Raw genomic sequence first — 12,500 nt, forward strand, 5'->3', positions numbered from 1 at the left:
CCGATTCCCTTTCGACGGGAGGCCGGCCGCTTTTTTTTTGTTTGGGCTTTTGATTCGATTCGATTCGATTCGCTTTCCTTTCACCTTTCATAACGGATCCGGCGCCTTTCGGGAAGACTTTCGCCCGCGTCTTAGGACCGACTGACCCGTGCTCGACCGCCGTTGGCACGGAACCCTTCTCCACTTCGGTCTTCGAAGGTCTCGTTCGAATATTTGCTACTACCACCGAGATCTGCACCCGCGGTCGGCTCCACCCGGGCTCGCGCCCTAGGCTTCCGTGCTCGCCGCGGCGCCCTCCTACTCGTCGCGGCATCGTTTCGGCGCGAAAGTTCATCGCTCCTCGCCGCGACGGTCCGGCATCGGTCCGTCGCTCCAGCGCCATCCATTTTCGGGGCCGGTCGATTCGGCAGGTGAGTTGTTACACACTCCTTAGCGGATTCCGACTTCCGTGGCCACCGTCCTGCTGTCTATATCGACCGACACCCTTTCGGGGATCTCATGGGCGTCGCGTTAGGCACCTTAGCCGGACGTTTGGTTCATCCCACAGCGCCAGTTCTGCTTACCAAAAGTGGCCCACTTGGCACTCGCATTCGAGGTGACCAACCGCCCAGCGAAGCGTGCTGGCGGCGGCGGCCGGATGGGTCGGCTCCGTCGTTCGGGAGAGTCGGCCCGTTCCACCCGTTCCGAGTTCGAGAGTAGGTCGAGGCCGTGAACGGCCCCGGGGCCTCCAATCGTTCGCTTTACCGGATGGAATTGCGACGATCGAGCGCCAGCTATCCTGAGGGAAACTTCGGAGGGAACCAGCTACTAGACGGCTCGATTGGTCTTTCGCCCCTACACCCGGTTCCGACGATCGATTTGCACGTCAGAGGCGCTTCGGACTTCCACCAGAGTTTCCTCTGGCTTCATCCCGACCGGGCGTGGATCGCCATCTTTCGGGTCCCTGGTCGCTCGCTACGCCAGAGTCGGCCGAGTCGTACTCGGAAAAAGGGGAAACCGACCCGGGGGTGATGCGCCCGCGCGCAGCGCCTAAACTCGACGACAAAATAGGACTAGTTCAAGCCGCGGGATCTCACCGATGGGCGGAAGGAGGATATGGAAGCTGGCGCCCGGCAATTCCCCTTTTTGGATGATGCGCCGGTCCCCTCTCGGGGAGGAGGGAAAAACAACCGCACGTCAGCCACGAGCCTTCCCTCTCCTATCTCTCTCGGGAAGAGAGAAAAAAGGAAAAGTTGCGGGCACCGCAGCAGCGACGGCGGAAGGCCGAAAACGCCGCGCCGGCGGGATCGGGCACGGCTCGGAGGCGGGTGAGGCGAGGAGAAGACGACGGCACGAGACCGACGACACCCCCCGACGACCCCCGGACGACTTTGCCACGACACCTCTCCCGATCGACGCCCTCCTACACGCTCTCTCGCTTTCGCTTCGCCTTCGGGGTTAGTCAGAGGTGGCCCCTACGACTCGCGAACGGCCAGGACTCCTCGGTCCGTGTTTCAAGACGGGTCGGGTGGGTTGCCGATGCACGTCGCTGACCCGGGGTGGCGGGCGGCTCGAGTAAAAAAGCGTCGCCGAGCGACCTCTCCGGAAACGGAAACGGGCGCGGGCGGGGTTGCCCCCGACAAGAACCCGAAACGTCGGCGAGGTGCGTGACGGCGAGGCCGCGCCAGTCCTATCCCGCCTCTCATCGCGCACGCGCCCGAGACGGTGGGGCGCCTAAGGAGCGACACACAGAGTGCGTCGCCCGCACGCGACTTCCGGCGGGATCAAAACGGACCGGCTCGCCACGTGTAACGGATCGTGTCAGATTTCCTCCGTTCCCGGCAGAAAGGGGCAGTTACGTTCGCGGGCCCGACGGCCGGTGGCCCCCGACTTCACAAGGTGGGAAGACGGGGGTTTTCAGGGTGATGAAACGCCTGCCGCCTACGGAAAAAAACCCGCGTGTTCGACCTGCACGCCGGGAACGGGTCGCGACGACGGACCGGAGGGGAAGTGCGTCCGGTGCCGGCCGCGCGGAGGTCGCGCCGAAGCGCCCGCGCCATGATTACGCCGAGCGATGATGAAGGGGACGGGTGCAGCGGAGTCGCGCGCGGAGGGAGCAGGAGGAAAGAAGAAGCGGCGGCGACGGATGCGGCGGGTTAGGGCCCGGCGGCAGCAGCGATCGAGAGGACGAGTCCCCTCCGTCGCAGCCAACCGACGCAGCCACCTACCGACGCCGCGGTCGTCACCACGTTTCCCTTCCCGCTATCCACGCGGCCCGTCTCCTTCGTCGGCGACGCGGGCACAAAAGCTGGAACCGCGGGGAACGAGTCCCCCGCGGACACGACGAACGACGACCTGTGCCGCGACGGCCTCTCTTTCAAGAACACACATCGAGTTTGGGCTCGAGCCTAGGCAGCACCGGACTGAGTCCCCCCGCGATCGCGGTGAGCGGTCCCACCCGTTTACCCCTGGGCGGTTTCACGTTCTCTTGAACTCTCTCTCCAAAGTTCTTTTCAACTTTCCCTCACGGTACTTGTCGACTATCGGACTCGTCCCGGTATTTAGCCTTGGATGGAGCTTACCACCCGATTTGGGCTGCGTTCCCAAGCAACCCGACTCTCGGATCGAAGGCCGTCGCTCGCCGTCCGCACCGAATGGGCCTGGCACCCGCCGCGGGCGGCCCCGATCGAGGGAACTCCGAACTATGCGAGACGAAAACGAACGGCTGCCTTCGACCCATGCGCCACACGTCCCGAAGCCTTTAACTTGCGACGGGATTCGGCGTTGGGCTTCTCCCGGTTCACTCGCCGTTACTAAGGGAATCCCGGTTGGTTTCTTTTCCTCCGCTTAGCGATATGCTTAAGTTCAGCGGGTCGTCTCGTCCGAGCCGAGGGCGGCGGTTTTTAGTAGAGTGTGGTGTTTGGAGGAGAGGAATCTCGATCGGTACCCTCCGTGTGACGACGGCTGGCCGATATAGCGCCCGTCCGACCGAAAATGAAGAAGCCAACAATTAAAAAAAAGCGTGGGTCCTCCCCATCCGACGTTGCGTTGCCTACGACGCGGCCACCTTTTTACGGTGCGACGGCCGTGCTCGTCGCGCTGCTCGAGGCGTCGCTGAGAGACACCTTCATGAGGCAGAGAGCGAGACGAGCAGGCGGCGCTTACGTCGGCAGTCGGTTAGGTCGGTACTTTTTTTTTGGTCTCCCTTCGGCTGCTTTCGGACAGACTCCTCCTGCTCCTCCTCCACAGTGTTTCTTCACGCGGTCGAAAAGGGAAAAGACTCCGCGGTCTGCCAGCGGGAGACGAAGGAGGAGGCCGGAGAGGGTTTTAAAAAAAAAAAAGACATTGAAAGGAGTCAATTCTTTTTTTATTTTTCTTCCCCCTCGTCACTCGCTCCTGCGACGTCCCGGTTACCACCGTGCCGAGGACCGGGCGGGCACGGGGACGGCAAGATGTCGTTTCGTTAACGGAGAAAGACATGTAACGTTCCGCCTCTCGACCGGACGTGGCCCCGAGACAAGGGATCTCGGGGCCGCAATGTGCGTTCGAGGTGTCGATGTTCACTGAGTCCTGCAATTCGCATCAGTTATCGCGGCTGGCCGCGCTCTTCATCGACGGACGAGCCGAGTGATCCCCCGTCCAGGGTTCAGCACTTGGTTTTTTTATATTAGTTTTTGTTTATATAGATTTAGTAGTGTGCGAGGAGGTCTGTGCGAGGAGGCGTGACGGCATTGCAATGTCGCGAGTAGTTTGTTTTTTTAGCTAGCGGCGGTGGCACAGCGGCTGCAAAAAAACAAAAAAAACGATAAAGCGGCGACAAGGCAAAGAAGAAGCGGCCATCACTTGCGGTGGGCGAAAAAACAAACAGGTGGTAAGACGCGGAAGCAAGCAAGAAGAGCTGGGGCTTTAAAAACCTCCGCGTCACCACAAATCTATCTCTCGCTCCGCCTTTTATAGGTTTGTTTGCGCGCATTCGAGGCGTTGACGCCGACAGACAGAGGAGGTAGGCCGGAAAACAACAAACCAGTCTCGAACGGGAAAACGGTAATGATCCTTCCGCAGGTTCACCTACGGAAACCTTGTTACGACTTTTACTTCCTCTAAACGATCGGGTTCGGTCGTCTTCTCCAGGCATCGAACGCCGAGGCGTAGATGCACGAGTGTCGTGACGGACACGTCGCGCACTGCCCGGCGGCGTCGTCGGCCAGATCCGAGGACCTCACCGGACCGTTCGATCGGTAGTAGCGACGGGCGGTGTGTACAAAGGGCAGGGACGTGATCGACGCGGGCTGTTGACCCGCGCCTACCGGGAATTCCTCGTTCACGGGGTTGGTTACAGGCCCCGATCCCTATCACGGGAGGTGGTTCAGAGGTTTCCCAACCCTCTCGGGCCGGGGCGAAGTCCCCGCTGATACCTCCAGTGTAGCGCGCGTGCGGCCCCGGACATCTAAGGGCATCACAGACCTGTTATCGCTCCGCCTCGTGTGGCTTTCTGCCACCCGTCCCTCTAAGAAGTGCGTGAGAAAACCGACCCGGACCCGAGCGCCACGGAGGACGCCGAGCCCGCCGTAAAAATCACTGACATCGGCGCACTAGTTAGCAGGCCGGAGTCTCGTTCGTTATCGGAATCAACCAGACGGATCGCTCCACCAACTAAGAACGGCCATGCACCACCACCCACCGAATCGAGAAAGAGCTATCGATCTGTCAATCCTACCGGTGTCCGGACCGGGTGAGTTTTCCCGTGTTGAGTCAAATTAAGCCGCAGGCTCCACTCCTGGTGGTGCCCTTCCGTCAATTCCTTTAAGTTTCAGCTTTGCAACCATACTCCCCCCGGAACCGAACTCTGGTTTCCCGCAGGCTACCCGCCGGGTCATGGAAGCGAACGCCGGCGGATCGCCGGTCGGCATCGTTTACGGTCGGAACTACGACGGTATCTGATCGTCTTCGAACCTCCGACTTTCGCTCTTGATCGAGGAAAACGTGCTTGCCACACGCCATCGCTGCAGTTCGTCTTGCGACGATCCAAGAATTTCACCTCTAACGTCGCAATACGAGTGGCCCCGACCGCTCCCTTCGATCATTGCCTCGCCGTAGACGGAGACCGACAGACGTAGACGAGGCCCTCTTCCATCATTCCATGCTTATCGTATGCAAGCTTGAACAGCCCGCTCTGAGCACTCTAATTTTTTCAAAGTGAACGTACCGGCCGCCGCGGACACTCGGTTAAGAGCACCCTTGGAGGAGAAACCGCCGACCGCAACACGCGCGCAGACAAGACACGAAGCAGGGACTCGGAGCGGACCGGGGGGTTCAAAAAAAAAGAGGAACGCGCGGAAAGGGAGAGGGAGAGAAGCGCGGGGGTCAGAGTGCGGGGATGCGAATGAACGCACCCAAACACACACACGTAGCACCCCCCCGTTAGACTACTCCCGGAACCGAACCGACGACCACTTGTTTTTTTTTTCCCGGATCCCGATCACGACCTCCTCGTCCACCTCGCCGGCAGGACCGCGTGGCGGGTATGCTAGCGGTTGACACCGGCGGAAAGGGCCGGGAATGCGAACGGACGACCAAAGTCAACGACGGACGATGGCGCCGCCGCCCCGGGGCCGCTTGCGCGACCACGAACCCGAGTTCGGACTACGAGCTTTTTAACCGCAACAACTTTAATATACGCTACCGGAGCTGGAATTACCGCGGCTGCTGGCACCAGACTTGCCCTCCGGTTGGTCCTCGTTAACGGATTTGAAGTGTACTCATTCCGATCGCGGGGCCTCGACAGAGTCCCGCGTCGTTATTTTTCGTCACTACCTCCCCGTGCCGGGAGTGGGTAATTTGCGCGCCTGCTGCCTTCCTTGGATGTGGTAGCCGTTTCGCATGCTCCCTCTCCGGAATCGAACCCCGATTCCCCGTTACCCGTAGTAACCACGGTAGGCACTTAACCGACCGTCGACAGTTGATAGGGCGGACCCTCGAGAGACCCGTCGCCGGGCGTGAAAGCTCGTGCGATCGACCAGTGAGTTATCCAGAGTCACCAAAGCGGAGCGCGCCGCCCTATGAGCCCCGCCACCGAACGGACCCGCGAGCGGGAACGCCGACGACGGGAGGACGGAATGACGCGCATCGGTCTCAGTCTAATATGTAGCGCCGCGACCCGGAACGGCCGACGCGGGTGCCAGCGCGCGAGGCGTGGCGACGACGGCGCGCCGACCGATCGCGGCCTGTGTCACATGTATTAGCTCTAGAATTGCCACAGTTATCCATCGCCTCCGAGGAGGAATACGGTCCCGAGGATTAGGTCCGGTTCCTGAGCCATTCGCGGTTTCGCCCGTTCTAATGCGTGGCGTGAACTTACACTTGCATGGCTTAAGCTTTGAGACAAGCATATGACTACTGGCAGGATCAACCAGGTATCGTTGGAATTTGGGACTTTGTTTCGACAGAACGACAGACCGACCGACCGACCGACCGACATAAGACAGACAACTACAACGACGGGCACGTGTTTATTTATTTTTCGAGGGGGTTCGCCGTCAGAAGAAGCGCGCTGCCCGCGCTGATGGCCTCTTTTTTGTTTCTCCCCTGACTTGGACCGAGACCGAGACTCAAAGAACGAAAGCGACCAACGTCGACAACAACAACGACAACGGCACCCTTGACAGCGATACATACGACAAACGACAAGCAGCACGACGGCAGTGCACACGGACATCGAGGGTCAAGGTGCAGACTGAACTCGCCGAGGTCGTCGTCATCGTGGTCGCCATCGATTCCGTCTCGTCGTCGTCGTCGTCAACGTCCACGTCACAGCCGGCCGAGAAGAGAGAACAGACGACAGCGTCGACAACAACAACATCGACAACGGCACCCTTGACAGCGATACATACGACAAACGACAAACAGCACGACGGCAGTGCACACGGACATCGGAGGTCAAGGTGCAGACTGGAATCGTCGAGGTCGTCGTCATCGTGGTCGCCATCGATGCCGTCTCGTCGTCGTCGTCGTCGTCTTCGTCGTCGTCGTCGTCATCAACGTACCAACCGACCGAGACGAGAGAGCAAGCAACAACGTCGACAACAACAACGACAACGGCACCCTTGACAGCGATACATACGACAAACGACAAACAGCACGACGGCAGTGCACACGGACATCGGAGGTCAAGGTGCAGACTGAACTCGTCGAGGTCGTCGTCATCGTGGTCGCCATCGATGCCGTCTCGTCGTCGTCGTCGTCTCCGTCGTCGTCGTCGTCGTCGCCAACGTCAACGTCAACATCACAGCCGTCATCGGGGAGGAGCTGGACCAGGGCAGCGGCGGCGTAAATTTTCCCGTCACCTTCGTCGTCGCCTTCGTCGACCGACCGACCGACCGGCGTCGTGTTCGTGCTCGGAAAACCGAGGAGAGACAACGTGCACATGGCGCGTTCTCGCAAGCGGCTCCTCGGTCCGATTTTTTTGGGCGGCTTTTTCGAGCTTTTTTTTTTTTTTCTCACCCTTTCGTCCGTGCGACGGCGAACGTTAGGGGAAAAAAAAAAAAAAAAAAAAAAACGACAACAACGCGGCGGACCGGGCGAACAACATCGTCGACACACACGACATTGACGACCGGTCCCCCTTTTCACAATCGCATCGAGATAAAAACGAACGAGTCCGATTCGAGCACCGAGTCGCGAGCGGGAGGACTGTCGGTGCAAGTATCGATCACTGACGTGAGCGCTTCGCCGGACAGAGGATGGCTCATCCGGCAGCCGTGCAAATCGACGGTATGGGAAGAACGAACAAGAAGAGCAACGACTTGATCGGCCGGCGGCTTGGGAACTGCGGACGGTGAAAACGGGTTAATCGACTGCGACCACGACTGCTCGATCGATCTTCTTTGGCGCTAACAAAGGTGGAGGTGGCGCAAGAAGGGACTAGCGCTATCACCGTCCACGTATCAGAAGATGCGGCGGCAGACGTCGACGCTTATGCGTTGTCGGACGAGAAGTCGCTGCAGCACGTGTACCGCGAGCGGGACGTCCAAGGTTTTGCCAGACGGAAAGAAATCGGGTGTCAGCGAACGTTCACACGGCTGTGAGATCGGACGCTGACAGGAGTAGGAGGCGGCAGGCAGGCGGCGGTTACGGCGGCGGCGCCTGCTGCTGCTCATCCTCCTGTTTGCTGCGGCGACTTCCAGGACGGGAGAGCATCGAACAACGTACGTATGGTTACAAGGGGATCAGGATCTACATAGTGCATCCCCCGCGGCTATTTTTGTTTGTTTGTTCGCTCGTTCGTTAATTCGTTCGTTCGTTCGTTCGTTCGTTACAATGTACGTTTTTCCGTTCGACGGCGGCAGAGAGCGGCGGCGTTTCTCCCTAATCCGGAGGAATTTATCGGTCGCACAGCGATGGGTCGTTCGGCCGATCATCGAAAGATTCGCAGGTAGTGGTTGAATGGCAGAACGGCAGCAACAACAGCGGCGGCTGAGAGCGGCGAACGCTGAGGCGGAAGCAGAAGCTGCAGCAAACGTATCGGCTAAACATGGTGGACATAGATATGGCTGACGACGCGGGTACCACGACGACTATGGAACCCAGGAAAAGGAGCCGTTAGTTGTTCCAACATATCGTTCGACACGTCGAGCAGCCCTAGGTCCACGGAGAAGCACACACACGTACCACGTATTATAACCTAACGACGATGAGCGGGCGCACGGTTGGCAGGAACGAAGGCGGCGGATCAAAACAAGTTGGAGCGCGGCGACAGCGATAACGGTGACAGCCCTAGGCGGCGGAGATGCCACTTTCTGACGCCTTTGCGACAAGCCCGTAGAGACGTTCCGGACCACCACGAGGCAAAGAGTCGCTGCTCCGACGAACCGACACACCAAAGTGTGCTTCCTACCGAACATGTTTTATAAAACTTTCAAACTGGAAAACCCCAGAAATGGTGTTGGTATTCGTCCAGACCCACCTCCGACACCTGAAAATGGTGGTCAAAAAAAACGTCGATTATACGAAGCGACATTTCTGGTCGGCGATTTTCCAGTTTTACGCCTACTGCCACATGGGGATGTCGGTAGGCGTCGCAAAGTGCCTTCTCGACGCCTAGGCACACCAGGACTTTGTCATTTTTTTTCCCCCTCGACATTCCTGGTCCGGTCTATTCCGATTTTACACCTACCGCCATGTGGGGGTGGCAGTAGGCGTCGAAAAGTGCCTTCTCGACCGCTAGCGACACCACTACTTTATCGAGCTCTGGAGGCCCGCACACCGACCCGGGGGCCGCGGAGTCGACCCCGGGGGCCTCCTGGCGTCGCCGCCGCTCACTTGGACGCCTTCCGCAACCTGTGGTCCCGCTCGGGGCCGCCGGGAGCCTCGCCGACCTGACCGGTGTCGGTAGGCGTCTGGAAGCGCCCGGCCGACCTGGACGAGGTCCCCCTGGCCCCCGGGGGACACCCCTTAGTTGGATGGGGGTGCTGTCCCGGGCACACATGCAACCCGCGGCCGGCCTACCGACAGCCCCCTTCGCTCGATCGCTACTCCTTTCCAACATATGTCGGAGAAGCCGGGCGGTTGTGAAACCCCAGAAATGGTGTTGGTATTCGTCCAGACCCACCTCCGACACCTGAAAATGGTGGTCAAAAAAAACGTCGATTATACGAAGCGACATTTCTGGTCGGCGATTTTCCAGTTTTGCGCCTACCGCCATGTGGGGGTGGCAGTAGGCGTCGAAAAGTGCCTTCTCGACCCGCTAGCGACACCACTACTTTATCGAGCTCTGGAGGCCCGCACACCGACCCGGGGGCCGCGGAGTCGACCCCGGGGGCCTCCTGGCGTCGCCGCCGCTCACTTGGACGCCTTCCGCAACCTGTGGTCCCGCTCGGGGCCGCCGGGAGCCTCGCCGACCTGACCGGTGTCGGTAGGCGTCTGGAAGCGCCCGGCCGACCTGGACGAGGTCCCCCTGGCCCCCGGGGGACACCCCTTAGTTGGATGGGGGTGCTGTCCCGGGCACACATGCAACCCGCGGCCGCCTACCGACAGCCCCCTTCGCTCGATCGCTACTCCTTTCCAACATATGTCGGAGAAGCCGGGCGGTTGTGAAACCCCAGAAATGGTGTTGGTATTCGTCCAGACCCACCTCCGACACCTGAAAATGGTGGTCAAAAAAAACGTCGATTATACGAAGCGACATTTCTGGTCGGCGATTTTCCAGTTTTGCGCCTACCGCCATGTGGGGGTGGCAGTAGGCGTCGAAAAGTGCCTTCTCGACCGCTAGCGACACCACTACTATTTATCGAGCTCTGGAGGCCCGCACACCGACCCGGGGGCCGCGGAGTCGACCCCGGGGGCCTCCTGGCGTCGCCGCCGCTCACTTGGACGCCTTCCGCAACCTGTGGTCCCGCTCGGGGCCGCCGGGAGCCTCGCCGACCTGACCGGTGTCGGTAGGCGTCTGGAAGCGCCCGGCCGACCTGGACGAGGTCCCCCTGGCCCCCGGGGGACACCCCTTAGTTGGATGGGGGTGCTGTCCCGGGCACACATGCAACCCGCGGCCGCCTACCGACAGCCCCCTTCGCTCGATCGCTACTCCTTTCCAACATATGTCGGAGAAGCCGGGCGGTTGTGAAACCCCAGAAATGGTGTTGGTATTCGTCCAGACCCACCTCCGACACCTGAAAATGGTGGTCAAAAAAAACGTCGATTATACGAAGCGACATTTCTGGTCGGCGATTTTTCCAGTTTTGCGCCTACCGCCATGTGGGGGTGGCAGTAGGCGTCGAAAAGTGCCTTCTCGACCGCTAGCGACACCACTACTTTATCGAGCTCTGGAGGCCCGCACACCGACCCGGGGGCCGCGGAGTCGACCCCGGGGGCCTCCTGGCGTCGCCGCCGCTCACTTGGACGCCTTCCGCAACCTGTGGTCCCGCTCGGGGGCCGCCGGGAGCCTCGCCGACCTGACCGGTGTCGGGTAGGCGTCTGGAAGCGCCCGGCCGACCTGGACGAGGTCCCCCTGGCCCCCGGGGGACACCCCTTAGTTGGATGGGGGTGCTGTCCCGGGCACACATGCAACCCGCGGCCGCCTACCGACAGCCCCCTTCGCTCGATCGCTACTCCTTTCCAAACATATGTCGGAGAAGCCGGGCGGTTGTGAAACCCCAGAAATGGTGTTGGTATTCGTCCAGACCCACCTCCGACACCTGAAAATGGTGGTCAAAAAAAACGTCGATTATACGAAGCGACATTTCTGGTCGGCGATTTTCCAGTTTTGCGCCTACCGCGCATGTGGGGGTGGCAGTAGGCGTCGAAAAAGTGCCTTCTCGACCGCTAGCGACACCACTACTTTATCGAGCTCTGGAGGCCCGCACACCGACCCGGGGGCCGCGGAGTCGACCCCGGGGGCCTCCTGGCGTCGCCGCCGCTCACTTGGACGCCTTCCGCAACCTGTGGTCCCGCTCGGGGCCGCCGGGAGCCTCGCCGACCTGACCGGTGTCGGTAGGCGTCAGTCAAACTTGCTTAAGAGGCAAAGCCTCCTCACACCTTAAGAGAGTCACAGTTAGTCCCCGCCGTTTACCCGTGGTCGTCGTCGGGGGTGCCGGTCGGTGTGTTTCGGCGTGTTTCTTTCTTACTTTAGCTCGCTCCTATAAGCTAACTCAGCAGCCCTGCTAAAATCAATTTATCATTATTTTCAATCTATCGAAAATCTTAATTTATTATTATTTTCCAACTATCGAAAATCTTAATAGAGTTGGGGTTTTTTTGTTTGTTTTTTTTTTTAAATTCCATTGTAACAACAGACAGCCAGCCAGCAGCATGTGGTGTCGGTAGGCGTCTGGAAGCGCTTGAGGAGGCAGAGGAGTTGGCAAGCTCGCTAAACTGCCCGCTGGTGTGGTGGTGTCGGTAGAGGCGTCTTGAATATACCCGGTCGCTCGATCGACGACGACGACGGCTAGGTGGCCGAGGAGGAGGACTACCTACCTACCTACCTACCTACCTACCTAGCTAGCTAGCTAGCCGAATAGCCGTGGTAGTCGTCAGTCAAACTTGCTTAAGAGGCAAAGTCCCGCCGTTTACCCGTGGTCGTCGTCGGGGGTGCCGGTCGGTGTGTTTCGGCGTGTTTCTTTTCTTACTTTAGCTCGCTCCTATAAGCTAACTCAGCAGCCCTGCTAAAATCAATTTATCATTATTTTCAATCTATCGAAAAATCTTAATTTATTATTTATTTTCCAACTATCGAAAATCTTAATAGAGTTGGGGTTTTTTGTTTGTTTTTTTTTTTTAAATTCCATTGTAACAACAGACAGCCAGCCAGCAGCATGTGGTGTCGGTAGGCGTCTGGAAGCGCTTGAGGAGGCAGAGGAGTTGGCAAGCTCGCTAAACTGCCCGCTGGTGTGGTGGTGTCGGTAGAGGCGTCTTGGAATATACCCGGTCGCTCGATCGACGACGACGACGGCTAGGTGGCCGAGGAGGAGGACTACCTACCTACCTACCTACCTACCTACCTAGCTAGCTAGCTAGCCGAATAGCCGTGGTAG

At 59.3% G+C, this 12,500-nt stretch overlaps 2 non-coding genes and 1 pseudogene across 2 annotated transcripts in view; all 3 read right to left on the reverse strand.

Annotated features, from left to right (window-relative positions):
- Window positions 1-2,875, reverse strand: part of LOC145273613 (large subunit ribosomal RNA) — a 5,724-nt gene extending 2,849 nt beyond the window's left edge. Inside the window, exon 1 of the ribosomal RNA XR_013866435.1 lies at window positions 1-2,875. This exon is cut by the window's left edge and continues 2,849 nt beyond it. This is a non-coding gene — a ribosomal RNA (large subunit ribosomal RNA).
- Window positions 2,876-3,468: 593 nt separating this feature from the next.
- Window positions 3,469-3,626, reverse strand: LOC145273223 (5.8S ribosomal RNA). The gene has a single exon (XR_013866249.1). It is a non-coding gene; the product is annotated as a 5.8S ribosomal RNA (ribosomal RNA).
- Window positions 3,627-4,024: 398 nt separating this feature from the next.
- LOC145273477 (small subunit ribosomal RNA) lies at window positions 4,025-6,395 on the reverse strand (annotated as a pseudogene).
- Between the last annotated feature and the right edge of the window lie 6,105 nt (window positions 6,396-12,500).

This window comes from Euprymna scolopes, unplaced genomic scaffold, assembly GCF_053919585.1.
Source record: "Euprymna scolopes isolate OS-2025 unplaced genomic scaffold, ASM5391958v1 sca1, whole genome shotgun sequence".
Lineage (NCBI taxonomy): Eukaryota > Metazoa > Mollusca > Cephalopoda > Sepiida > Sepiolidae > Euprymna > Euprymna scolopes.